Genomic DNA, 27,841 nt, shown 5'->3' on the forward strand with positions numbered 1-27,841 from the left:
GGGATCAAGCCGGCTACAACACCGCGTACAGAGTAGTAGACAGTCAGATTTAAAAACTGTATATTCAGGCATATGCTCAAGAAGGGGCTGAATGAAGCCCATGGAAAGTCAAATAGGTCAATATCTTTCACCTGCTCTAAATCTACACTTTCAGAATAAAACTAAAGCTTATGCTTACTGTTGTCTGCTAGGAGTAATAGGTGTGACAAAACCTTGATATTCTCATCACTTCCCTTTAACTTTCTAGAAGTTAGTTTTTGTTTGCAGATGAAGATTAGAGCTTGATGTTTATGGAATAAAAAAAAAAGTAGGTGGGGTTGTGACATTTGCCAGGGTACGAAACAGCTGTGTCCTCTCAGCTCTCCAGTCTGAGATGCCTTTTACAGTGCTTTGCTGGTGAACAGCCACCCTTCCAGGTTCTACTCACACCCAGCCTCTCGCGTGTAATTTGCCCCTAAGTATACAGCAGGGGTGTCAAACTCAATTGCACAGGGGGCCAAAACTCAAAACTCGCGGGCCGAACAGTATAACCATTTATTTAACAGGCTAAATATTTATGTTTTTTAACCATTAATATGAACCAAAATACAGGATATCATTCCAAAATAAATACATTTCAACTTAAAATATTTTGCTCTTCATAAAAAAATATCCTGTCAATACAATACATTCAAAATCTGTACATGCTGGAATATTAAAAAATCTGAAAATATAAATAAAAAATTGAATTTAAAGCAAAAGTATAATCATAACAAATCATAACATTCCATTTTCTTGTCCTATTTAGTCAGAGCCTGATACTTGGAGTCTTTTCTTTGCAACAAGTTCGTTTATGTTTGGGGTTAGGTTCTGTGTTGTGAAGATTCTCAGGATCGATTGCAGGTGTTCATCAGTGAGGCGACTCCTGTGTGACGTTTTGTTAATTTTCATCACAGAGAACAGCTGCTCGCACAGATATGTGCTGCCAAACATGGACAGGATTCGAGCCGCATGTTGGCGGAGCTGCGGCATCGCTTCAGGAATGAAGCGAGTGAACTGTGCTGGCCCCGCAGTGTCGTACTTTGCCTTCAGTGTCCCGTTACATTGCAGTTCTATCAGCTCCATCTGCATTTCTACAGGTGCGGTTTCCACATCGACTGCAAATGGGTTGCGAAGCAGCTCGAAGTTACTTTTCTGTGCCTCAAAGTCACTGAAGCGCCGTGCGAACTCAGTGCGCAGCGCGCTGAGTTTTTCAGCAAAGGTGGCATTTGGGAAAACTGTGGCACTTTCTTGGTTCCGTATTACTTGGCAACAGGGAAAGTGAGACAAGTTGCATTGGTGCATTTGTGTCTCCCATAAGCGCAGCTTCACTTGAAATGCCTTCACTGCATCATGCATATCGGTTATTATGTGCTCCCGTCCCTGGAGTTGAAGGTTTAAAGCGCTAAGATGCGACGTTATGTCAGCCAGGAACGCCAACTCACATTTCCACTTTTCATCCCGCAGAACTGTGCAGTCTTTCCCCTTACTGTCCATGAACTGGCAGATTTCCTCTCGCAGCTCAAAGTGTCTTTTGAGAACTTTTCCCCGACTTAGCCACCGGACCTCCGTATGATATGGCATATTGCCAAACTCGCTATTTCCCGCAGAAAAGACTGGAATTGGCGGTGATTTAAACCGTGGGCTCTGATAAAGTTGACGGTTTGTGTTACAGTGTTCATCACATGATCCATTTTTAGGACTTTAGCACTCAGCGATTCCTGGTGTATGATGCAGTGATACACTGTCAACTCACCGGCACAGTTCTCCTCCCGCATCTTTGAGCGCATCCTTCCCACCAGTCCATTTTTTTCACCACACATAGCAGGTGCGCCATCTGTTGTAAGTCCAACGAGTTTTTCCCACGGCAGTTTCATGTCGGTTACACTTTGAAATACATTTCCAAAGATGTCTTCTCCTTTCGTTGTCCCGTGCATCGATTTAATGTCCAGTATTTCCTCTGTTACGCACAAATTGGAATCCACACCACGGATAAATATCGCCAGCTGTGCAGTGTCAGTCGCGTCAGTAGTTTCATCCACGGCAAGGGAGTATGCAACAAAATCTTTTGCTCTTTCAGTCAACTGTGTTTTCAAATCAGTCGCCATCTCACAAACCCGATTAGCAACAGTGTTTCTGCTGAGGCTTACATTTGCAAACGCTCGCGTTTTATCTGGACAAAGGACGTCGCACACTTTCATCATACAATTCTTTACGAATTCCCCCTCGGTAAACGGCCGTCCTGATTTGGCGATCTCTTCGGCCACAATGAAACTTGCTTTCACAGCAGCTTCACTTTGTGATTTTGCTTTGGTGAAAAACGTCTGCTGGGATGTCAAATTCTTCTTCAACTCCTCTACCTTTTGTAGCTTCTGTCCTGCGCTCAGGTTTTTGAATTTGTTCTCATGTTTCGTCTCGTAGTGCCGTCTTAGGTTATACTCCTTCATTACAGCGATATTACTCCCGCAAAGGAGACACACTGGTTTACCTGCAATTTCAGTAAACATATACTCATTCTCCCACCGGCTTTGAAAGCCTCGGTTTTCAGAATCAATTTTTCTCTTGGCCATTGTTGGGGTCTAGCTTTGATTTGATATTAGCGTTGTATACATCAACAGACCGCGAACTTGAACCGCGGCTTGCCGTTGGCGGCAATTGCACTGCATCATGGGATTTGTAGTGTGTGTTATTGGGGCGTCATATCACAGGGCCATTAAAAACAGATATATAAAATGATTTCGCGGGCCGGATATAATTGTATGGCGGGCCGGATGTGGCCCGCGGGCCTTGAGTTTGACACATGTGGTATACAGTATTGAGTGCTACAGCCAGACACTCAAGAATTAAACTGCAGAGCAACACTAGCAAGTTCTCTAGTCCCAGACTTCTACCCCAGAGATGTGTGTCTTGTAGTGCCCAGTTCCTTCACTGTGCAGCACAAGTTCATATGAAGTCTGACATTCAAACAAAGAGTAATGTTTATGCACCAGCCTTCTTGTCTCAAGTGAAATTCCCAAACACTTCAATCAAACATACTGGTTTAGACAAAGCAGTAAAACGCGTTTATTAATTAGAGAAAAATAGATTTTAAGTAGGGCTGTCAATTGCAGTTAACTCACACGATTAACTCAAAAAATTAATTGTGATTCAAAAAATTAATTGCAATTTTAATTGCACTGTTAAACCATAGAATACCAATTGAAATTTATTAAATATTGTGGATGTTTTTCTACATTTTCACATATATTGTATTCTGTGTTGTAATTGAAATCAAATAGTGTAATTGTTATTACAAATATTTGCACTGTAAAAATGATAAAACAAATAGCATTTTTCAATTCACCTCATACAAGTATTGTAGTGCAATCTCTTTGTTGTGAAAGTGCAATTCACGAATGTAGAATTTTGTTGTTGTTACATAACTGCACTCAAAAACAAAACAATGTAAAACTTCAGAGCCTACAAGTCCACTCAGTCCTACTTCTTGTTCAGCCAATCGCTAAGAGAAACAAGCTTGTTTACATTTACAGGAGCTAATGCTCCCCTCTTCTTATTTACAGTGTCACCAGGAAGTGAGAACAGGCATTTGCATGGCACTGTTGTAGACGGCATTGCAAGGTATTTACATGCCAGATATGCTAAACATTCGTATGTCCCTTCACGCATTGGCTACCATTCCAGAGGACATGCTTCCATGCTGATGACGCTTGTTAAAAAAAGAATGTGTTAATTAAATTTGTGCCTGAACTCCTTCCAGAAAAATTATATGTCCCCTGCTCTGTTTTACCCGCATTCTGCCATATATTTCATGTTATAGCAGTCTTGGATGATGACTCACCACATGTTCATTTTAAGGACACTTTCACTGCAGCTTTCACAAAATGCAAAGAAGGTACCAATGTGAGTTTTCTAAAGATAGCTACAGCACTCGACCCAAGGTTTAAGAATCTGAAGTGCCTTCCAAAATCTGAGAGGGACGAGGTACTTATAGACTGTGGTCAATTCACCATTTAACCTTCTCTTCATGTGGTGGGAGGGATAGCCTGCTAAACCCAGGGTTGTGAGTTCAATCCTTGAGGGGGCCACTTAGGGATCTGGGGCAAAATCAGTACTTGGTCCTGCTAGTGAAGGCAGGGGGCTGGACTCAATGACCTTTCAAGGTCCCTTCCAGCTCCAGGAAATGAGATATCGCCATTAAAAAAAAAAAAAAACTAGATTAAGCTCCTTGAGTCTTTCTTTATAAGGCATGTTTTCCATTTCTTTAATCATTCTTGTGGCTCTTCTCTGAACCCTCTCCAATTTGTCAACCAGAACTGGTCACAGAATTCCAGCAGCGGTTGCACCAGTTACAGATACATCCAAGGATCACATTAGCCCTTTTGGCCTCCGTGTAACACTGGGAGCTCCACCATGACCCCCAAGTCCCCATCCTGTGAGTATGGCCTACATTCTGTGTTTCTAGACCTTACATTTGGCTGTATTAAAACACATATTGTTTGCCTGCGTCCATCTTACCAAATGATACATATTGCTCTGTGTCAGTGACCTGTCCTCTTCATTATGTACCACTCCCCCAATCTATGTGTCATCTGCAAACTTTATCAGTGATGATTTTATATTTATTTCCGGGTCATTGATAAAAATACAGTGCAAATACAGTTAAACAGTGTAGGGCCAAGAACTGATTGCTGCAGGATCCCACTAGAAACACATCTGCTCAGGGATGATTCCCCATTTACAGTTACATTTTGAGACCTGTCATTGAACTAGTTTTTAATCCATTTAATGTGTGCAATGTTGACTTTATATCATTCTAGTCTTTTAATCAAAATATTATGTAGGGCCAAGTTAATTGCTTTACTGAAGTCTAAGTATATTATATCAGCACTATTTCCTTTATCGACACAACTTGTAATCTCATCAAACAATGATATCAACTTAGTTTGACGAGATCTATTTTCCATAAACTCATGTTGATTGGCATTAATTATATTACCCTCCTTTCATTTTTTATTAATCAAGTCCTGTATCAGCCTGTAGCGATGCAGGACTCACCCCTGTGGCACCTCCTGCTGGTCTCTTCCAGGAATTAGCTCATCCAGCCTCCGGAGTGCCCTCTGCAGGCCAGTGTCCCACTGCCACTTGGCCCCCGTGTCTCTCCTGGACCCAGTGCCCCGTTATCTGGGGTGCTGCCTCCTGGCCATACACTCCTCAGTCTCAGGGTCTCCCCTCCCCAGGGAACCCCCACCCACTATCCCCACCTCACCTCACTATAAGGCTACTGCCAGTCATCATCTAGCCCCCGCGCACTGGGGCAGACTGCAGTATCAGCAACTCATCACCGGCAAGGGGGGTTTGGACCTGCTGCCTTTGCCTACCCCTGGGCTGCCCTCTGCAACCCCCGGGCTGCCCTCTGCAACCCCCATTACCCGTTGGCCTTCTGCTAGGCCGCAGCCTGGGCTTTCCTAGCTGGAGCTCCCCAGCTCCTCTGCCTTTCCCCAGCCCTGCTCTACTCAGGTACTCTGCTCAGATCCCTACAGGTAGGTAGGTCCATCTCAGAAGCTAGAGGGAGTCTGCTGAGCACCTGGCTCCCAGCCTCTTATATAGGGCCAGCTGAGGCCTGATTGGGGCGTGGCCCAACTGCGGCTGCTTCCCCAATCAGCCTCGTAGCTGCTTTCTCCTGCAACAGCCCTATCCCAGGGCTGTCTTAAACCCCTCAGGGCAGGAGCAGGTGACCATCCCGCTACACACCCATTCCATTATTTTACCTGGGATTGATGTCAGGCTGACAGGCTTATCATTACCTGGGTCCCTTTTTAAACTGTGGCACAACATTAGCTTTCTTCCATTCTTCTGGAGCTCCTTCCATGTTCCAGTAGTTATTGAAAATCAGCATTAATGGTCCTCAGCCAGCTCTTTTAAAACTCTCAGATGCAAATTATCCAGATCTGCTGATTTTTAAAAAGTCTAACTTTAATAGTTGCTGTTTAATATCATCCTTAGTTTTTCTTCGAGTAGATGCAAACATGTATTCCAAGTAGGCGTGTGCCCACCCCATTCACCGGAGACAGATAATTTTGCCTAGCAGTACCCGTAGAGGGGCAGTGCTCATGCTTGTGTATGTATCTCCTCCGCTGGCAATATGAGGCGGTGCTACCCCAACCTTCCTCAGTTCCTTCTCACTGCCTGTTGGCTGGAGTTGGACCTCTGTGTAGTTGTAGTCTCACAACCTCCCATTCATCCTTTCTTAGCCTAGTTTGTTGTACATAGTTAATGTTAGTAAACAAAGAAAGTTTTAGAATATAGTGTTAGCAGTAGTGCGCTCTTGGGTGATACCCTCACCGGGGTTCAAGAACTGCCCTTCATGTGCAGTGGTGATCCCTATGGTCTCCCACAGTATTCTTGCCAGCAAGTTAAAGAAGTATGGGCTGGATGAATGGACAATAAGGTGGATAGAAAGCTGGCTAGATCGTCGGGCTCAACGGGTAGTGATCAATGGCTCCATGTCTAGTTGGCAGCCGGTATCAAGCGGAGTGCCCCAAGGGTCGGTCCTGGGGCCGGTTTTGTTCAGTATCTTCATTAATGATCTGGAGGATGGCATGGATTGCACCCTCAGCAAGTTTGCAGATGACACTAAACTGGGAGGAGTGGTAGTGTCTCTGGAGGGTAGGGATAGGATACAGAGGTACCTAGACAACTTAGAGGATTGGGCCAAAAGAAATCCGATGAGGTTCAACAAGGACAAGTGCAGAGTCCTGCACTTCGGATGGAAGAATCCCATGCACTGCTACAGACTAGGGACCGAGTGGCTAGGCAGCAGTTCAGCAGAAAAGTACCTAGTGGTTACAGTGGACGAGAAGCTGGATATGAGTCAACAGTGTGCCCTTACTGCCAAGAAGGCTAACGGCATTTTGGGCTCTATAAGTAGGAGCATTGCCAGCAGATCGAGGGACGTGATCATTCCCCTCCAGCAGTAGGGCAGGAGACAGTCTTCCCCTTAAACCTAATCAAAACATCTCCATGGAATGGTTTGACTTTGTTGAGCTGTCTCTGACGTGCTCTGGTTGTGCTCACACAGGGTCAGGGCCGGCTTTAGGCCGATTCAGCCGATTCGGCTGAATTGGGCCCCGGGCCAAGAGGGCCCCGCGCTGCAGCTGTCCACCCCGCCCCCAGCTCACTTCCCCCTCCTCCCCTCCCCTGAACGCTCCGCCCCCTCCCCTGCTTCCCGCGAATCAGAGATTCGCGGGAAGTCTGAAAAGAAGCAGGGGCGGGCCGGCAGCACAAGGTAAGCTGGGGTGGTGGGGGCGCGAGAAGGGCTCCGGGGAGGCGCGGCCCGTTCCCGCAGGCCCCAGCGGCTCTGGCCCGGCTTGGCTCCAGCCCGGCCCCCGCGGCGCGGCCCGGGTCTGGCCCGGCCCGGCCCCCGCGGCACGGCCCGGGTCAGCTCCGGCCCGGCCCGGTCCCCGCGGCGCAGCCCCCGCGGCGCGGCTCAGGTCCCCCCCCCGGCGCGGCGCGGCTCGGGTCTCCCCCCGTCCCCCCCCCGCGGCGCGGCTCGGGTCTCCCCCCATCCCCCCCCCGCGGCGCGGCGCGGCTCGGGTCCGGGTCGGACCCAAGCCCGGCAACCCCGGCCGGAGCGCCGAGAGGAATTGGGCCCCGCTCTTGCTAAAGCCAGCCCTGCACAGGGTTACCTCCTGTCTCACACCCAGAAGCCCCTTTTGGATGTAACAGGTTCAAAATGAGTTTGAAACACAGTGACCCATCGCATCTGGAGCCTTTTTTAAAAATTGGTGTCACATTAGCTATCCTGTAGTCATCTAATACAGAGGCTGATTTAAGCGATAGGTTATGTACCACAATTAGTATTTCTGCAATTTCATAAATGCTGGTGACTTATTACTGTTTAATTTATCCACTTTCCCAGAACCTCTTCTATTGACACCTCAATCTGGGGCAGTTCCTCAGATTTGTCACCTAAAAAGAATGGCTTAGATATGGGAATTTTCCTCACATCCTCTGCGGTTAAAACTGATGCAAAGAATTCATTTTGTTTCTCTGCAATGGCCTTGTTTTCCCTGAGTGCTCCTTTAGCACCTCAATCGTCCAGTGGCCCCACTGATTGTTTGGCAGCTTCCTGCTTCTGATGTAATTTTTTTTAAATACTGTTAATTTTTGTGTCTTTTTTTAGTTGGTGGTCTTCAACTTCTTTTCTGACCTGACTAATTATCCTTTTACACTTGACTTGCCAGAGTTTATATTCCTTTCCGTATTCCTCAGTAGGATTTGACTTCCAGGTTTTAAACTTTGCCTTTTTGTCTCTAACAGCCTCTGTTACTCGGCAGTTTAGCCATGGTGGCATTGTTTGCTTTTTTGGTCCTTTTACTGTTTTTTTTATTTGGGGTATGTATTTAGTTTGAGCCTCTATTATGGTATTTTAAATAGTTTCCATGCAGCTTGCAGGCGTTTCACTCTCGTGCCTTTTCCTTTCAATTGCCATTTAACTAGCCTCCTCATTTTTGTATAGTTCCTCTTTTTAAGTTAAATTCTACTGTGGTGGGTTTCTTTGGTATTTCCCCCCCAGAAGGATGTAATATTTAACTACATGTTGGTCGCTATTACTGAGCAGGTCAGCTATATTCACCTCTTGATCCAGATCCTGTGTGGCACTTAGGAATAAATCAAGAATTGACTCTCCCCTTGTGGGTTCCAGGATTAGCTGCTCCAGGAAGCAGTCCTTAATTGAGTCTAGAAATTTTATCCCTGCATTCTGTCCTGAGGTGACATGTTCCTGGTCAATATGGGGATAGTTGAAATCCCATTATTATTGGGTTTTCGTTTTTTTGTAGTCTCCCTAATCTCCCTGAGCATTTCACACTCACCGTTACCATCCTGGTCAGGTGCTTGGTAGTATGTTCCTACTGATAGACTCTTATTATTTATGCATGGAATTTCTATCCATACAGATTCTCAGATACTGTTTGAGGGAGGGGAAGAATAGCTCAGTCCTTTGTGCATTGGCCTACTAAACCTAGCAGTGTGAGTTCAATCCTTGAGGGGGCCGTTTAGGGATCTGGGGCAAAAAGTCTGTCTGGGGATTGGTCCTGCTTTGAGGAGAGGGTGGGACTAGATGATCTCCTAAGGTTCCTTCCATCCCTGATATTCTATGATTCATCAGCTGCTGCCAAATCTGTTTGTAGTGCTGACAGATCCCAGTCATCAGCAGGCAGGATCAAAGCAGGGACCCCTGCAGCTAAAAGCAGACTTATTTTATCTCTCTCTTTAAGGGGTTTCAGTACCACTAGATGGGACAGAACACCACACCCAGAAGGTGTGTGGGTTACCCCTAGCTGAGGAAGCACATCCCAAGCTTCAGAGACTTCCCAGTTGAAATCCCAGACAAGCCCCTACTTGTAACACTGACAGACCCTAGTTGTTGGTGGGCGGGATTGAACCTGGGGCCCCTGGAGCTTAGTGCATGAGCCTCTACCACATGAACTAAAAACCAACTGCCTGTTAGCTAAGGCTGTAGAGCAGACTCATTAATCTCTCTCTCTGACCACTATCAGTGCCACTAGATGGGACACACCACCACACCCAGAAGGCGTGTGGGTTACATATTTACAAACACTTATCCTGTGCTGCTGGCACAAATTTCTCTACTGAACTTCCCCTTAACTTCCCATTCTTTAATCTTCTTTCTTTTGAGCTTAGTTCCCTCCTTTCCAACACCCTGCCAAAATCTTTGAAAGGTGACATTTGAGATGGCGATGCTGCAATCCAAATCTCTTGTGGCAGATTGCCACCCTTACTTCGGCGCTGCTGCTGGCGCGGCACTGTCTTCAGAGCTGGGCGCCCAGCCAGCAGTCGCTGCTCTCCACTCTGCCTTCAGAGCAGGGCGCCCGGCCAGCAGTCGCTGCTCTCCGCTCTGCTTTCAGAGCTGGGCACCCAGCCAGCAGTCGCTGCTCTCCGCTCTGTCTTCAGAGCTGGGCGCCCAGCCAGCAGTCGCTGCTCTCCGCTCTGTCTTCAGAGCTGGGCGCCCGGCCAGCAGTCGCTGCTCTCCGCTCTGCCTTCAGAGCTGGGCGCCCGGCCAGCAGTTGCTGCTCTCCGCTCTGCCTTCAGAGCAGGGCGCCCGGCCAGCAGTCGCTGCTCTCCGCTCTGCCTTCAGAGCTGGGCGCCCGGCCAGCAGTCGCTGCTCTCCGCTCTGCCTTCAGAGCTGGGCGCCCGGCCAGCAGTCGCTGCTCTCCGCTCTGCCTTCAGAGCTGGGCGCCCGGCCAGCAGTCGCTGCTCTCCGCTCTGCCTTCAGAGCAGGGCGCCCGGCCAGCAGTCGCTGCTCTCCGCTCTGCTTTCAGAGCTGGGCACCCGGCCAGCAGTCGCTGCTCTCCACTCTGCCTTCAGAGCTGGGCACCCAGCCAGCAGTCGCTCCTCTCCGCTCTGTCTTCAGAGCTGGGCACCTGGCCAGCAGTCGCTGCTCTCCGCTCTGTCTTCAGAGCTGGGCACCTGGCCAGCAGTCGCTGCTCTCCGCTCCGTCTTCAGAGCTGGGCGCCCGGCCAGCAGTCACTGCTCTCCGCTCTGTCTTCAGAGCAGGGCGCCCGGCCAGCAGTCGCTGCTCTCCGCTCTGCTTTCAGAGCTGGGCACCCAGCCAGCAGTCGCTCCTCTCCGCTCCGCCTTCAGAGCAGGGCGCCCGGCCAGCAGTCGCTGCTCTCCGCTCTGTCTTCAGAGCTGGGCACCTGGCCAGCAGTCACTGCTCTCCGCTCTGTCTTCAGAGCTGGGCGCCCGGCTAGCAGTCGCTGCTCTCCGCTCTGTCTTCAGAGCTGGGCACCTGGCCAGCAGTCGCTGCTCTCCGCTCTGCTTTCAGAGCTGGGCACCCAGCCAGCAGTCGCTGCTCTCCACTCTGCCTTCAGAGCTGGGCACCCAGCCAGCAGTCGCTCCTCTCCGCTCCGCCTTCAGAGCAGGGCGCCCGGCCAGCAGTCGCTGCTCTCCGCTCTGTCTTCAGAGCTGGGCACCTGGCCAGCAGTCACTGCTCTCCGCTCTGTCTTCAGAGCAGGGCGCCCGGCCAGCAGTCGCTGCTCTCCGCTCTGTCTTCAGAGCTGGGCGCCCGGCCAGCAGTCACTGCTCTCCGCTCTGCCTTCAGAGCTGGGCGCCTGGCCAGCAGTCACTGCTCTCCGCTCTGCCTTCAGAGCTGGGCGGCAGTGTAGGTACTTGGGGGTGGGGGCATAAATGACTACAGATACAAATAAGTGGGGCCCAATCAAATTATTTTGAGAACCCCTGGAAGCCATTATGGCCATTCTTATGTTCTTACATAAAACTATGTTAAAAGAACATTACTAAGGTTGCAAAGTCAAACACTGAAAACTTAGGAAATGCCAGAATTAAGGTTGCCTGTGCGATCCTAATTCTGCCCCCTTGTGTATCTGCATTATGATACAGTATTTAATTACATGATCACAGACTGTTTTGTCAGCAGGACCCCATGCACTAGCTCCAACTGGTCCCTGTCCCAGTCCTGACTCTTCCAGTCTCATTCTTCTCACCTAGCCAGTCCCAGTTTCCACTCCTCAGATTTCTCAGACTAGTCCCAGTCTCCTTGGTCAGCAAGTCTTAATCTCCCCCTGCTCCCAGATCCAGTCTCCTAGCTCTATCATTCCTAAATCTCCCTGCTTCTCCAGACGTTAGAGGAGTAGCTCTCTGCCAGCCCAGATGCACTTTGCCCCCTACAACTGCTGGACTCTGCATAGGGGGCAGTGCCCGTGAACGCCAGGGGCAATGGCCCATGGGGAGGGGTGCAGGGGACAGCAGTTGGAAGAAGTAGATGGGAACATATCCAGACAAGGTAGGGGACACTGCTTCGAGGGAGCCAGCAGTGCCTAGAAGGATGCTGAGGGAGGAGGAAGAGGTGGGCAGAGGTCCCCACTCACTGCCAGAGGGAAGAGAGGCATGGTGCATGCTTTTCAGTCTGTGTATCCACACGCACACAAGGGCGGGGGCTCAGTTCAGAGAGTTAGACCATCAGAAGATGGACCCACAAGGACCGGGACATTTTAAACACGGTATAGGTCACTCTCTTGAGCCTTCGGGCCTGTCACAGGAGTTTAGAACTTGCAGGCTTGGCAGTGCCAGAGACTCACCTGCTGCTCCATGCTGGGAGCTTTCGGGCCACCCAGCTAAGAAACGGGGACCAGTTTTCAGCGTAGCCATTTATAGAGGTGTATTTGCAGATTGGCCACTAGGTGTCACTATTGTGTCACACAAAATAGATTTCAGAGTAGCAGCCGTGTTAGTCTGTATCCGCAAAAAGAACAGGAGTACTTGTGGCATCTTAGAGACTAACAAATTTATTAGAGCATAAGCTTTCGTGGACTACAGCCCACTTCTTCGGATACAAAATAGACACGCTGGACACCACGTGCCCCAGCCTGATTCTGCTGCCGTCGGTGGGAGCAGGATCAGGCCCTACAGATTGGTCTGAACTGGCTGTGGTGAAACTAGACCCTTTGCCTAAGCTCTTACCAGACTCTAACCCGGACGCTTTTCACTCGCTGCTGGGCACAGGTGGTTGGCGAAACCTTCCTAGGGGCACTAAGCCTGCCCCACAATCTCCCTCCGGTGGTGGCTCCTGTCCTGCAGGGCTGGACCCAGGTCCCTGCTTTGACCCACTGGCTCTTGTCCATCACAGCATCGCTTAATGCCGGGCCCTCCCCTGGGACGCACCTCCCCACCCCCCACTGGGCCTGGTGCAGCCGGACATGGGACCTCAGCATCTCCACCCTTCCTCGGGAACTACCTGTCCCCCCACCACGTCATGGTCTACCCCATTCCCCTGGGACCCCCTTCTCCCTCTCTCTCAGGATCTCCCTCCTCCCCCAAGACCCAGGTGCAGGCAGCACCCTTCCCCAGGGACACCCTGGCCCTGGCAGGCTTTGCCTGCAGAGCTCGGCATGTACACAAGCCACAGGGCGACTCAGAAAGTAGGTTTGGGGGGCTGAGCCTGCTCTCCCCCTAGCCCCCCCCCCGCCCCTGTCTTGTTGGATTCTGGCCAGGCATGGGGGGCATGGCTGATCTTGTATCGTTCCTGGCCCATTTTCCAGGTCCTCGAGGGTCAGATAATCTCCAAGGTATTGATAAGCACAGAAAGCGTAAAGCCAGGGAGCTGAAACTGCGTCCATTTTTTAATGAGACTCTGACCAAGCGGGACTTAAAACACAGAACCACCTCAGAGGTTGGGTGTTTGAAAAAGGATCATTTCAGACTGGATCACCTCCTGGGGGGACTGTCTCACACTCAGGGACAACCCACTCTCTCGCAACTTTAACACAAGTCTCACAATATTGGGTGTTTTTCTTGAAGCCCCAGCTCCTGGACTCATATGGTGGTGTGGGAATTTGAGCTTTCATTGCACCCTTATGGTTTCAGGTAAGACCCAAGTGCACCTTGAAGACTCAGAAACCAGAAGGAAAATAAAAAAAAAGAGCTCTCCTGACATGTAAGCCAGTCTCAAGATTTTAGCAGGGCAGATGCAGGATGTTTGAATGACGGGCTGGCCCCGCTGTGTTGAGCTTTCTACATTCATGCCTTTAGAGCATTCCTGTTTTGACTACTGGCACGGGTATACCTTTCACCCAGCAGAGGCTTTGGTCACTGCAACATGCTGTCAGATCATCACACTAAGGATTTGTCTAACTGGAGCTGGGCGTGTAATTCCCAGCTCAGTAGATGCCCGAGCTAGCTCTGTTCGAGCTAGTGTGCTGAAAATAGTGTTGCTGCTTCAGAGCAAGAAATGGGAGGGCTGGTCACCTGAGTACGAGTCTGTTGGACACACTAGGTCTGTACTTGGGATGGTTAGCCCCTAGTGCCACAGTGGATGCACCGCTATTTTTAGTGCAGTAGATTGATCACAGCTAGCGAGGGTATGTCTCCTCCAGCTGGGTGTCATGCCACTAGCACAAAGCCTATACATACGCTAAGTGAGGATCTGGGTGACTGCTGGGTCCGGCTAGCCCCCACACAATTCCCATCTCTAGGTTGTAATACCCCTTTTGCAACGCTGGAGGGCACTGTTGGAGTTTGAACAAATTGGGTATTTCTATGACTGTGAGAGGTCTGTTTCATTTATACCACACGGGTTATGCAGCCCCATATTCTGGGGGACATTCAGCCTTTTTACAGTTCAGCTTTCCACTGTAAACCTCTCTGTTTCCCAGGCTTTATGGTGCAGACATGAGCATTCATTCTTACGCGAATCCCTGCAAAGAAAATCTCAACTCAGGGACGCTAGTTTGTTTGTTTTTAAAGTGTCTCCATTTTTCAGCCAAAAAAGCTGGAGGAGTTTCATGAGATTCAGATTTTTTTTTTCACTATCAGTTTCTTGGGGGTCAGATCTGAAAAGGCCCCAGGCTTGGTCTCTTGGAAATATGCTTTTTCTGAGAACACCCAGCAATCCGTCTCAGCGCAGTTCCCACGGGGCATCAAAGCCAGTAGCCTTGGGGAGTTAGTACATCAGCAGTTCTGAGAACAGACTCGGCTTGGAGCAGTGCAGGCGGCTAGGGTCAGTTCTGCGACAGTGCAGAAGGATTCTCACAACACTCCATTGGGGAAACAGTGCCAGAATAATTATTTACATGCGCTGGCATAACACAGCTACTAATGGAGTGGAACGCCAGGAACAAGCCCTCCAAATGGACCCAAAGAGACACTCTGGGTTGCCAAGTAAAGTGCATGTTCTATGCTTCTCCATGTACCAAAATCCAGATTTATTCACTCACACCTCTGCTAATGGACTAGAAGCAAACTCCCCTTCCAGGTCTGTGACACTTTCATCTCCAGCCCCAGTGATCTGATTTAGGGTCAAAGCATAATTCCTAAGAACAGAGAGCTGAGTGCATTGCATCACGGACCTCAGCTCTAGCTCATATTACCCCTGCTTTGCCAGCTTGTCTTATGCGTAATAATTCTGCATCACCACTTGTTTTTCTCTAGTTCTGCCTCCCTACACCCTCAAATCTGTCCAATGCCCCTCAAACCCAACCTGCAGCACCCCGGGTTCTTGCCTGCCACCACTCTCTCAAGCTGTGCTTATGGGCCTCAGTCTTGTCCCACAGCAGGCCTGGTATTCCAGCGCTGGCATTCTGCTGAGCAAAAATTTCAGTCAGTGCTAAGCTATGAGGTAGTTGGTGGGATGGACAAATATTCATACGAAGGGACCTGGGACCATTACCTTTATTGTCATTTGTGACCTTAACTGGCTTGGATTGCTCCTTGTACCGTGTGCTACGTCATAACATGTGAGGATGCCACATTTCTAAAACTCCACTGGCTCTTTATTAAGAGAACTATTTACAGAGATGCTGCAACTGCAGCTCACATTCCAGCCATGTGCACACAGACCAACTTCCTGGGGCCTCCTCAAAACTTTTCCCTTCTGCAATCTGAGCTCCTCTCTCCAAGTTCCATGCAGTGCCAGCATTTGCTGATTTGCTGGAGGGCAGGCCAGAGGTTACTAGTATAAGGACCACCCTAGGGACATGGCCCGTGCTGCCCATCCAGTGCGGCCTGTTAGGCTTTATAATCCTTTAAGTGGCCTGGCCTTCGAACCCGTCTCCCACTTCTTGTTTGTGTTATCACTGTGTGGAGAGGGACTTGCTTCCCCCCAGTCGCTGCCTTCATTCTACTGGGTGGTGTCCTCTTGGCCCTTTGTGTTGCTCATATGTAAACAGAGTCTGGATGAGCTCTCCCCTGACTTCAGAGGCTGATCTCGTTTGAATGGACACCTGCCTGGCTACTGCTTGGCACACCTCTCTACCAGCTGCCCGTCTTCAGGGCCGCTCCCCCCACACACACTGAACACAGCTCTCAGCGATTTCAGCTGTTAGTGGGGGAGCCTCACTGCTGGTGCAGTCTCTTGTAATAGAGACACTGTCCCAAAGTAGGTCTAATACTTAGACCTAGTGTAACAAGACTCTCAGTTGAGTCTAAATTAGCTCTTTTATTATAGCATGGAGAGAGGAAGGGTCAAATGGTGTCTAGAGCCCTTAAACAGGCCCACACACTCCCTGCCTTCCACTCAGGGTGGGAGGTGAACTTTGTGGATGAACCTCTGAAAGTCGGGCTGCACTGGCCAAGGACAGCAGCTGTGAGTGGGGTGCAGAGAAGGGAGAGGCACGTTAAAGGGACTTTTGGGTTGCTGGACTTAAGACCCTGAGGGGAAAAGGACACTGCCCAACTTACTTGGGGGTGGGTCTTTCTCTCATGATTTGTGTTTATGAATCCTAGTTGCGGTGTTTTCCCAAATCAATGCTGAGTTAATTCCCTCCTTTTATTAAAAGGCTTTTGCTACACTCAGACTCCATGCTTGCGAGAGGCACCCAGGGGGTGGTGTGTAATTGTCCCAGGTCACTGGGTAGGGGCTCAAGCCAGTTTTGTGTTGTATTGTTGAAAAGGAACCCCTAGATACTGACCCCGGCCCTTGTTGCTGCTGGCTTCACCTGGCAGAAGGGTTACACAGTTACCTGGTGGCTTTCGACTGTCCTACGTCAGCCAGCTGATGCTGAGGCTCTTTCTAAGTCCTCCTGGTCCTGGCCATCGCCCCATCTGTCCGGCAGTGCCGGCTGTCTGCCGCTAGTCCACAGTTGTATTTGGTTTCATCTCCATTGCTGTCCTGAGTCTGTCACTACCACTTCTGACCTGTGTCCCACTGCAGCTGGGGCTGTTGCTTTTTGCCATTGCTTTGTGTGGCTCTTTGGTGATTGGAACCCAACTTGCTTACAGTGCAGAGCGGCCTCAGGTCCTTCGCTCCTTTGTTGTGGCAGGGAGTAGGTGGTGTTTTCTTAGCTCCCGCTCTGTGCTGTCTGTTGTTCCTCCCCTGGGCTGCGGTAGACCCCTCCTGGGAAGCAGAGTCTTGGTTCTCAAGTCCATCAGTCCCTGTGCTGGGCTACTGTCTGGTTGCTGGTGCACTGTGATGGTTCAACATTGCCGGGTAGGGATCCCTTCCTGTCTACTTTGCCTTTGCCATCACTTTCTTGACTGTCTTTACTACTGTTTCTGCCTTCCTGTTGCTTGGTGAGTACCCAAGGGACAACTTCCTCAGATCCCCATATGCCACAGACTCATTGAATTCTGCTGCCATACACGGTGTCCATTGTCTGAGCAGAGTGTGTCAGGTAAGTGTGCCTTCAGTTTCCTGGTCACAGAACTTGCCTGAGTGTCCTCCAGATAGTCCACCACCGGGAAGCTGGAGCAATGATGCATTGGGACCAGATAGGTTCTGACGTGAAGAGTGAATAGGCCTGTTCTGCTCTTTTCCCAGCTCAGGTTGGAATTTCATGGGGCTGAAAAGTTTTCTGTTGTCTATCCCTACACTCTCGGCACACCTTGCACTCTTCCACATATGCTCTCAATTGGGCGGTCATGCCTGGCCAGTAGATACGCTCTCTGGCTGGTCGCAGGCAGGCTCTGTCCCCAGGTGTGAGGCATGTATCCGTCTTTAGTCACCCTACTGCTCAGTCCCCCTGAAACAAAACCCCATCTTGCAACACACTTCATCCTTCCCCTGGCCGTAGGGGGAACCTCCTGAGGCACTTGCTTCTTGTGATCTGGCCAGCCCTGAAGTGTGAATCGTTCACTGCTTGTGGCACCCTAACCTGTGTGGGGCTTGGCTGGGTTCCTGGAGCCTCCTAGCAGAGATGCAGTGGTATTGCAGGATGTTGATTGACTCTGTCTCTGGTCCTGCAGAGCCCTCTATGTTGGACTCAGGAAGGCCTGGCTTGCTCCATGTATCTGCCACCAGCAGTGACTTTTCAGGGCAGTGCCTTATCCTCACCTCGGTGCACTGGAGCCGCAAGGATGTGTTGTACTTGCTGGGTGCACCAAAGTAGAGACTTCTTCATGCTGTTTTCTAATGGCTTGTGCTCAGAATGCACGTTGTTCTGTTCCAAAGAGCCCAGCCAGGAGCTCCTGCCTGAGCATACCCCCTTCCGGTGCCTCAGGATCTGGCCGGAGTCCCTGTGAAGTCAACAGATGTCCGATGCAGGGGACCACGGTCTTCCTCAGCTTCAGCTCATCTGCATTCAGCCTAATATTCCACTCCCAGCAACAGTTTCAGAGTTGCAGCAGCTTGGCATGATCATGATGGTCCCTTCTGTCCTTAACGTCTCTGAGTCCTGCATTGCCTCTTCCTAGACATCTCCTTCTCCTACAATAAGAATGTCAGGCTTGCCAGTTCCTTCAGCGGCTCCGTCGGGGCTAATAGAACTCTGCGTGTCACTCGTCTCCTGGGCTGCACGTGGGGGTCTGTTTCCAACCGCAGCTTGGCCTCCAGGTGTCCATCTCTGCAGTATGTCCTTCTATTCTGGCAGAATGCCGGGCTAGGCCCACGGTGACTCTTCTCCCTCCTCTCTCTTGTTGAGGATATTCTGGTGTTGAGCTGTGATCAAATCTATGGCTTGCACTGCAGCTACTCGGCAGTTGTTGGTTCTCCCGTATGTCAGCTTCTCTAAACTCCAAGTGATTACATCTCTTTGTTTCATAGGTTTCTTATCGACATTCTGTATTTGTCCAGCGGCCTCAGAATGGTTTTATTGTACATCACCAGCATGTGGTCACATTTCTTCAGTCTAATATTGTTGCTTATCAGTGTTGCTGGGATTACATTGGAGCTGGTTCCGCAATGCAGCTGCAATCAATCCAAAAACAGAGTTGCAAAAACAGTAGTTGAATGGCTGGCAGCCTTCTTCTGCAGTGCGTGTACACAGAGAGCCTTTGGATCTGTTGAAGTTACACTGCAGATACCCTCCTCTTCAGTGCAAGTCTCTACAGCCTCAGTCACGGCATGTTCTGCTCCTTTTTTCTTTCCAGGTAGTCATGGCAATGGGATGTAAAGTGGTTCTGTTTCCCACGTCCCTCGCACATAGGCTGGGCATTTTTCTTGCTATCTTTCCTGTCACTTTCCACAGTACCTACCTTGGACCATGAAGCCCGCATTCTTGGTCAATCGGTCTCTATCCTGCCACCTGGGTTCTTTTAGTTGGACCCTGTGAACTTGTTCGGCACCAATGGATGTCATTGGTTTGCTCCTTTCCTTGGACAATTCAGCTGCTGTTGTTATTCGGAGGCATTTCTTTAGGGTTAGAACTGCTTCTCTCAACAATCTCACTTGTAAGCTGGAATCTTGGGTCCCACAAATGAGCCTGTCTCTTACTGAAGAATCTTCAGTGTCTCCAGAGTTACATGTGGATGCCAGAGCTCTCATCTCTTTAATGTAATGTAGAACTCTGCCTGTCACTCGTCTCCTGGGCTGCACGTGGGGATCTGTTTCTAACTTAGCCTCCTTTTATTCTGGTAGAATACCTGCTTCTTGGGTTGGGCGGGGGAGAAACCAAACTGTTTCTACAATCTCACTGTGTCTGGGGTCACAGTTCTCAGCAGACCCCCACCCCTTTATTAGCGGTTCCAGGGTTTGGGGCATTTTTCTGGCAACTGCAGCTTGCTCACTTCTTGTCCTTTTCTCTCAATGGACAGTAAAAGAAAATTATCTTCATTTTCTCATCTCTATCCCCTAACGTCAGCTCTGTGGCCAGACACAGACATGCTTGGGCAGGGCTTTTTTGTCTGCTCCTGGTGGTCTGGGTCATCCCTACTGCCTGTTTGTTCTGTTTCTAGCTGCTGCGTTTTTTGCCTGTTACGCCCACTCTCCTCCTGGCTGTGGGTCTCACTAGGCTCAGAATTGTAATGGTAAAACAAAGAAGTGGGTAAATTAACTTAACCTAAAGTCCTAACTCCCCAAATAAGAAGTTTACCCTTGACTACACTACTGACTTGACTGGCCACTGCCTCCATGTTTCATGGGTAATAACATGAGACAATTCCATGTTTTTAAAACGAAATTGGCTCTTTATTAAGAGAACTATTGACAGAGATGCTGCAACGGCAGCTAGCATTGCACACAGACTGACTTTGTGGGGCCTCCACCAAACTCTGCCCTCCTGCAACCTGGGCTCCTCCCTCCAAGTTCCAGGCAGGTTGCTACATGGATCACAGCTCTCAAGAGGGCAAAGGCAAAGGCTGCCGCTGCTACCCCAGTGCTCTGAGTCCGGGGCTCCCGGCCACGGCTACCGCACCAGCGGCTGGGTGAGACTTGTGACTTGGGTGAGAAATTTCACACTGAAAATAGTGAATAGTCACAGCCAACATTTGCTTCCCTGGGGCCAGATCCTTGGGTCTGGCTTAGCTGTTCTTTCTCAGTCCTGGCCACGGCTCTTCTGGCCTCAGGTGTAACTAAATTACATTGGCAGGAACAGTCCCCTAGAGCAGTGGTCCCCAAACCGTGGGGCATGCCCCCCTAGGGGGGCGAGGAGGAACATTCGGTGGAGTGCAGCTGGGCCCAGGCCAGCCCCCATGAGGGGCAGTGAGGGAGCGACACCCATCCCTGCTCTGCTCCCAGCTCTGCTCTGACCCTGCTCCCAGCCCTGGCTCTGGCTCCCGGCTGCAGCCTTGGCTTCGGTCCCTGACTCCCGGCTCGGCTGCGGCTCCACACCTGGCTGTGGCCTGGATGATGGCCCCAACCGCAGCCCAGCTGGACCTTTGTTCCCAGCCCCGGCCCCAGCTCCACCCCCAGCCTCGGCCCCTGGTTCCCCGGCCCAGCCACAGCTCTGGCCCCAGCCCTAACAGAACATAAGAACATAAGAAAGGCCGTACCGGGTCAGACCAAAGGTCCATCCAGCCCAGCATCCTGTCTGCCGACAGTGGCCAATGCCAGGTACCCCAGAGGGAGTGAACCTAACAGGTAATGATCAAGTGATCTCTCTCCTGCTGTCCATCTCCACCCTCTGACAAACAGAGGCTAGGGACACCATCCCTTACTCATCCTGGCTAATAGCCATTAACCCCTTTACCCACGTCTGAGTCCCTCCCCCGAGCCACGACCACGCTCCCGACCGCAGCTCCTGACCGTGGCTCCGGAGGTCGGGGGGATAGACGGGGTAAGGAGGGTGCAGTGGGAAAAGTATGGGGAACACTGCCCTAGAGGCTGCTCGAGCAGGCAGGAACACCTGGGCCCAGTCACCTCCCACCCCGCCCTGACATGCCTTCTGTGCTGGGGATGGCCCAGCTGCCCTGCTGGTGCAGAGGGAGGGCCAAGGATCCAGCTGACAAATAAGTAAACACACACAGCGACCGGGGCTGAGCAACAGACAGCTCCCTGCGGAGAAAGGTCCCATCGGCTGTTCAATCGCTCCGAGAATCTGCCCACGAAGGCTCCAGGATTCTGGGAAATGCTGCGACACAGAGCGAGGGTTTGGTCGGTGGATGGTGCGCATGTTTGTGATGTGAGTGTCTTCGAAGCCAGTTCAGGAGTGGGAGGGAGCGCTGAGGATATGAGGAGCTGCCCTCCTGGCCCAGCCCAGTGCTCCGTCCCATGGGAGTGGAGCGCACTCAACACCTCCATTTTGCAGGCTGGGGTGCGGCAGAGCATCCGGCAATCCCCGTCCTGCCTTCTTTCCAGCCTCTGCCCAGAGACCAGCGGGCAAGACGCCTGCGAGCTGAGGGGCCTGCCTGCCTTCCCAATACAGAATCCCAGTTGGTTGGCGACATCCCGCCGCCCCCCGAGCGACAGTCTCTGCAGAACCCCATCCCCACCAACGCCCAGCAGACCTCCCCTGGAGGCAGCCAGCCTGACTGAGGCTATTAATAGCTAGCGACCGGGCGGGGGCTGCAGGAATTGAGCCTGACAGCCCAGTTCCCGTATAAATCACCGGGTCACGGAAGTCACAGCGTTTATAAATATTGATATTGTCCTCGGGGAAGCTCCCCCTTTCAGAGCAGGAGGGGTTTTAAATGGAGCCGCTGGAGTTATTTTTGGCTCTGTCAACAGTGTGGATCTGTGTGAATGGCCTGTGTGAGCCAGTGCCCGGCTCCTGGCAACTCCCCGAGTGGCTCAGCAGCTTCCACGCCGCGGGGATATTTATTCTCTGAGCAGGGACCTGGAAAGCGTCCGTCTGTCACAGGACCCCTTTGAAAGGAAGGGAAAGTGTTTCTGCCTGGCCTGCTGAGTTCACAGCTCAGTGAAAGGGGCATTCCCCGAATACGCCACTGCCCACCCCCAGCTGTGTTAGTGCCTCTGGGCTGGGCTGCACCGTGGGCCCTGGACTGGTGTGTGTTACCCTGGTAATCACGGTCTCTGCTTGGGACAACCTTCTCCCACCGACTCCCAGGGCTGATACTTCGGGCACCACCAGCCCCTGTGCACGCATGGGACTGGGGAATGCAGAGGGAGATGGACAAAGGAGGGGGTAGAAAGGGATCAGAGCGTTGGACCCCTCTGGATGGGCCAGTGAGCGGGTTGTTTATCTGACCGGGACAGCACTTCAAACCCCCTCCCTAGATTGCTAAGAGTTGCACTTACAGCACACAGCTAGTTTATTGAACCTACACATCTATGAACAATGCTCCACATTCACCGGATTGCCAGTGTCAAGAGATCAACAATCGAACCCCCCAAAATCATGTGATTGGCCCTGAAAATCACAACATGTACAAAGCAACAGAGGGTCCTGTGGCACCTTTGAGACTAACAGAAGTACTGGGAGCATAAGCTTTCGTGGGTAAGAACCTCACTTCTTGCATCTGAAGAAGTGAGGTTCTTACCCACGAAAGCTTATGCTCCCAGTACTTCTGTTAGTCTCAAAGGTGCCACAGGACCCTCTGTTGCTTTTTACAGATTCAGACTAACACGGCTACCCCTCTGATACTTAACATGTACAAAGTTCGGTCAGTCGCTTGATGTTTGGATTCCCCCTGTCCATCTCAGGGAATGGGCATGTGACAATTGGTGCTCCTCACTCTCCCACATAATAGTATATGGAGATATACCTATCTCATAGAGCTAGAAAGGACCTTGAACGATCATTGAGTCTAGCCCCCTGCCTTCACTAGCAAGACCAGGTTCTGATTTTTGCCCCAGATCCTTAAGCAGCCCCCTCAAGGACTGAGCTCACAACCCTGGGTTTAGCAGACCAATGCTCAAACCACTGAGCTATCCCTCCCCCCACATGTACTGGGTATGGTGATTTTGGGCCTTGCTTCAGGGGCTCTCACCCCCACACCTGCCCCTCTTCTGCCCAGCAATTAACCTTGTTCCCCAGGTTCCCATCAGTTCTCTCCCCACCCAACCCCCCTCAGTTCAGTCCCCCAACCCCCATCATCACCACCCCATCAACCCCCAGTTCACCCTCTCAGCAAAGCCCCATCTGCCCACAACCCACCATCAATACAGCCCCCAACCCCATCAGCCTTCACCCTCCTCACTTTAGTCCCACTGCAGCCTGCAGCTTCACCTTCTTCACCCTCCCCAGGCCTGGGGGGTCTGAGGGGGGGGGGTCCCCTCTCTCCCACTTCCTAGACTGGCAGGGGAGCAGCTGCCCAGGGTTGATAGCTTGCTGTGCCTTCCTTGGTTTGGCCACACACTTTAAAACATAATATCAATGAGTATTCATAATTCCTCCTACCGTGTTTCATACAGACATTTCACCATGATATTAATCACCAAAGACCTTACATGGTACAGTATTACTGTATGCAATCAGTTGATTTCATTGCTTATTTGAGGTCTGGCCTTCCCCCACCTCTTTACCTCCCTGCTGGGGTGTAGCTAGCGCTGTCTCTCCCCCTCACTTGTTAGCCTGATAGCTTTGTTTATCTGACATGTAGATGAATTCTCATTGTCTCTGGAAGTCACTGCTGGGTGGAGAACCACATTCCTTTGTTTAGGGTGGGGTAACCCCGTTTGACGGGAAACACATTTTAAGAATGTGCCATGGCTGAAAAAAAAATCCTGACATTATGAGAGTTCTATCACGAGATCATGAGTCAGGCCTAATTTTACCTAGAAATCGCGACTCCCGCAAGCAATTCATGAGACTTGGCAATGTCTGCAGTCATACGAGCCTGTAGATAGTGCTCGTTATTCAAACTGTCGCCATATACACGGATCTAGCTATCTTTTATATACAACGTTCATAACATAGATCTAGCTGGCCATCTATCTGTCCTCTTCATAGTATCAGAGAGGGTAATTAACCGTTGGCCCTCTGCTGTGTAGGCAGTTCCCAATAAACCCTCACATGCACCCCTCGATGAAGTAAGGAGTGTTGTTTACTGGGGCTGGCATTAAAGAGGGAGCAAGTACCTCAGTCTCCACTGCAGAGGATGTGGGGGACACACCCACACCAGATCTATTGTTTCTGAGCAATACATCGGAAGCTCTGGCCCAGATTGAGGTGTCAGTAGACGAGGTTTTGGAACAAACTGATAAATGAAGCAGTAATGGCACCAGGACAAGATAGAGTGCTGCTGACTACAGTGTGTGCCCAGCGCTGAAACAGGCCTCTGAGCTGAAGCTTAGTAAGTACTTGGCCTCCAGGAGCCCTTGTGGCCATGAGTTCCCCAGGCTAATTGTCCATTGTGTGGATGAGGATTTCCTGCCATCCTCCTTTCCAGTTCCTTGCATGGCCCCTGGTCCTGCCCAGCCACCGTCTCTATCCCAGTCATTGTTCCGTGTCGCTGAATCATGGCTCGCTGGGAGCAGAGGGGGGCACAGTCCGCCAGCAGGCACCTGCTATGGTGCAGGTGGGGAGCACAGCCTCTGGGACTCAGATCCACCCATTGTTGGGGACACGGGTCCTTTGGGTGTCACACCCCCTCTGTGCAGGGTCAGAGGGGTGATGCCTGTGCCTCCCGGCAATTCAGCCCTCACTGTTGGTGGGTGGAGCCCTGGGGGCTGCCGTGGCCCTGAGGGCCTGGAGGCAGCTGGGAATAGCCAGGACACAGGCTGACCCTGACCACCTCCCCTCCTGCCCCACCTCGGAACACCCTGGTTCTGCTCCCCTTGTCTCTGGGAAGCACAGAGCTGCTATAACTGGCTCTGTACCTGACACAGAGGCCCCTGTGCTGGGGGTATTTTGGAGGGATGGGGCTTTATGGCCCCTCTTGCAGCCACTTGGCAGTGGTGGATGCAGTGCCAAGGTGAATTCCTCCCTGCCCCTGGCCATGCTCCTGCCTTCCACCTTGCATAGTCTCTTACTTCTCTGCTGCAGCTAACTGGGGTGTCGTCTTGTTTGGCCCTGCACCAGGTGATCCTGTGTGGGAAGGGTGGCTCAGAGACCCCTCCATGGGGATATTCCCTGTGCAGGGGGCTGGACAGCTGCTTTCTAGGCGGGTAATTGACTGTTCTGCCCTGGGGCCCGGAATGGCTATCGGCGGGCCTGTCCTCAAGGATCTATACTGGGACCTGTGCAGTCCAATATGTTCATAAACTATCTGGAAAAGGGAGTGAACAGTGAAGTGGCAAAGTTGGCAGATGATACAAAATTATTCAAGATAGTTAAATCCAAAGCTGACTGTGCAGAGTTACAGGAAAATCTCACCAAACTGGGTGACTGGGCAACAAAATGGCAGATGAAATTCAATGTTGATAAATGCAAAATAACGCACACTGGAAAAAGCAACAGAGGGTCCTGTGGCACCTTTAAGATTAACAGAAGTCTGTTAGTCTTAAAGGTGCCACAGGACCTTCTGTTGCTTTTTACAGATTCAGACTAACACGACTACCCCTCTGTTACTTGACACTGGAAAACCTAATCCCAACTACTGTATATATAGAAAATGATGGGGTCTAACTTAGCTGTTATTACTCAAGAAAGAGATCTTGGAGTCATTGTGGATAGTTCTCTGAAAATATCCACTCAATGTGCAGCGGCAGTTAAAAAAGCGAACAGAATTTTGGGAACCATTAGGAAAGGGATAGATAATAAGACAGAAATATCATAATGCCATTATGTAAATCCATGGTGTGCTCACACCTTGAATACTGTGTGCAGTTCTGGTCACCCTATCTCTAAAAAGATATATTAGAATTGGAAGAAGATGCAGAAAAGGACAAAAAAAAAATGATGAGGGTATTGAACAGCTTCCATACGAGAAGAGAATTAAAAAGACTGGGACTGTTCAACGTAGAAAAGAGACAACTAAGGGGGGATATGATAGAGGTCTATAAAATCATGAATCGTGCGGAGAAAGCGAATAGGGAAAGGTGATTTACCCCTTCACATAACATAAGAACCAGGTCTCACCCAATGAAATTAATAGGCAGCAGTAAGGAAGTATTACTTCACACAACACATGGTCAACCTGTGGAACTCATTGCCAGGGGATGTTATGATGCCCAAAAGTATAACTGGGTTCAAAAAAGAACTGGATAACTTAATTGAGGATAGGTCCATCAATGGCTAATAGCCAAGATGGTCAGTGATGTAGCCCCATGTTCTTATATCTTTGATTGCCAGAAGCTGGGAGGGGAACAAAGGGGTGGATCTCTTCTAAATTTCCCTGTTCAGTACATCTCCCTGAAGCTCTAGCACTGGCCACTGCTGGAGACAGGATACTGGGCAAGATGGACCATTGGTCTGACCCAGTGTGGTCGTTCTTATATTCTTATGTTCATGTCTTAAATACCAAAAAAAGTAGAGTAATTCCTAACTAGGCCCCTACGGGCAGCCTTCTAGGACAATGCAAAGTCCTTCAAGCTTGTTCAAGTCTACCAGTCCCTTGGAAGAAGATGGTTATTTAGGCCCTTGGTCTCCCAGGCCTAGGTTTGACCCCATCTCTGGTCACATTAGTGTTGCCTCCCTACTTGTTGGCCACATCAAGGACCCATAATTCCCCTTGGCAGCGTCTTTCCTATAGATGGCAGTGAGACTGTGCCCCCAGCTTACCTGCCAGGTCACTCAGCACCTGTGGTTCCCACGTGAAACTCCTTTGACAGCCTCTTGCCCTTTGGCCTCTGCTCTGGGCCTGGGTTTCAGCCCTTTGTCCCGTGTGCATGGGGAACCTGACCCAGCTGACTCGCACCTTGTATCAGATCCCTGTCTTCTCAATAACTGATCTGCCTTTCCCATGGCTCTGCCAGCAATGTGGAGGCATGTGCTTGGAGCCCTTTGGGGACCCTGGAGGAGGGTGCCTGTCCCAGGACGCTGGCTGCTTCTCATGTCTGCAGGGCTGGCTGGCCTTCCTTTGGGGTGACCGAGATGCTTCCCGGTGGTGTCTAATCAGATCATTCTAGGTCCTCCTCAGGAACTCCCAGAGCTCATATGGCTTTTTAGGTGACTGCCCCTCTGGACTCCCCCTCCCAGCACTGCTGTAAGGTTGTGTCGGACGTGTGACTGTAGCACGTGTAGATACCCCTGAATTAGCTTTAGTCCAGCTAGCGCAAGTACCAGTAGCAGGGAAGTTGCAGCAGCACGGGCTGCCTAAGCTGGTGTAAAACCCGGGTAATTACTCAGGCAGCTAGCCTGGGCTGCCGTGGCCTCACTGCTATTGGTACTCGCTCTAGCTGGATCAAAGCTAGCTCTGGGCTGGTATGTCGACACATGCTTCACGCACACCTCTGATTGCAGCCACCACGGCACTTCCCCAGACATATAGGGCCTGCTCCTCTAGGCTCCAGATATTCCAGCCTCTACTTCTGCCATCAATCAGGCTCTGCTGCCTGGCCTGCCATCTGCCGCCTCTCACCTGCTGTTCATGCTCACTGCCCTATACTTAACGTTTGCTTTCTCTGATCTGCCTTACCCTGTTGGATGGGGCTCATCTGGGATGACCTTGGTCCAAACGTTGTCTTTCAGGTCAGCCTGGGAGCTGGGACATCCAGAAATAGATCATGATGCTCATTAGCAACAGGTTATGGTAAATACATGCTTCCTTGTGTACCACTCCAACCGCCACTGGGCTCGGCGTTACCTTGTGTAATTGATGCACTCCCAAGTCTCTACAGTGTGCCCTTTCC

At 50.7% G+C, this 27,841-nt stretch overlaps 1 long non-coding RNA gene across 1 annotated transcript; it reads left to right on the top strand.

Moving 5' to 3' along the window:
* Window positions 1-300: 300 nt before the first annotated feature.
* LOC122172649 (uncharacterized) lies at window positions 301-27,820 on the top strand. The gene is made up of 4 exons (XR_010594283.1): window positions 301-416; window positions 3,579-3,636; window positions 4,330-4,450; window positions 27,681-27,820. It is a non-coding gene; the product is annotated as an uncharacterized LOC122172649 (long non-coding RNA).
* The last annotated feature ends 21 nt before the right edge of the window (window positions 27,821-27,841 follow it).

The sequence above is a fragment of the Chrysemys picta genome, chromosome 21, assembly GCF_011386835.1.
Source record: "Chrysemys picta bellii isolate R12L10 chromosome 21, ASM1138683v2, whole genome shotgun sequence".
In the NCBI taxonomy this organism is placed as follows: domain Eukaryota; kingdom Metazoa; phylum Chordata; order Testudines; family Emydidae; genus Chrysemys; species Chrysemys picta.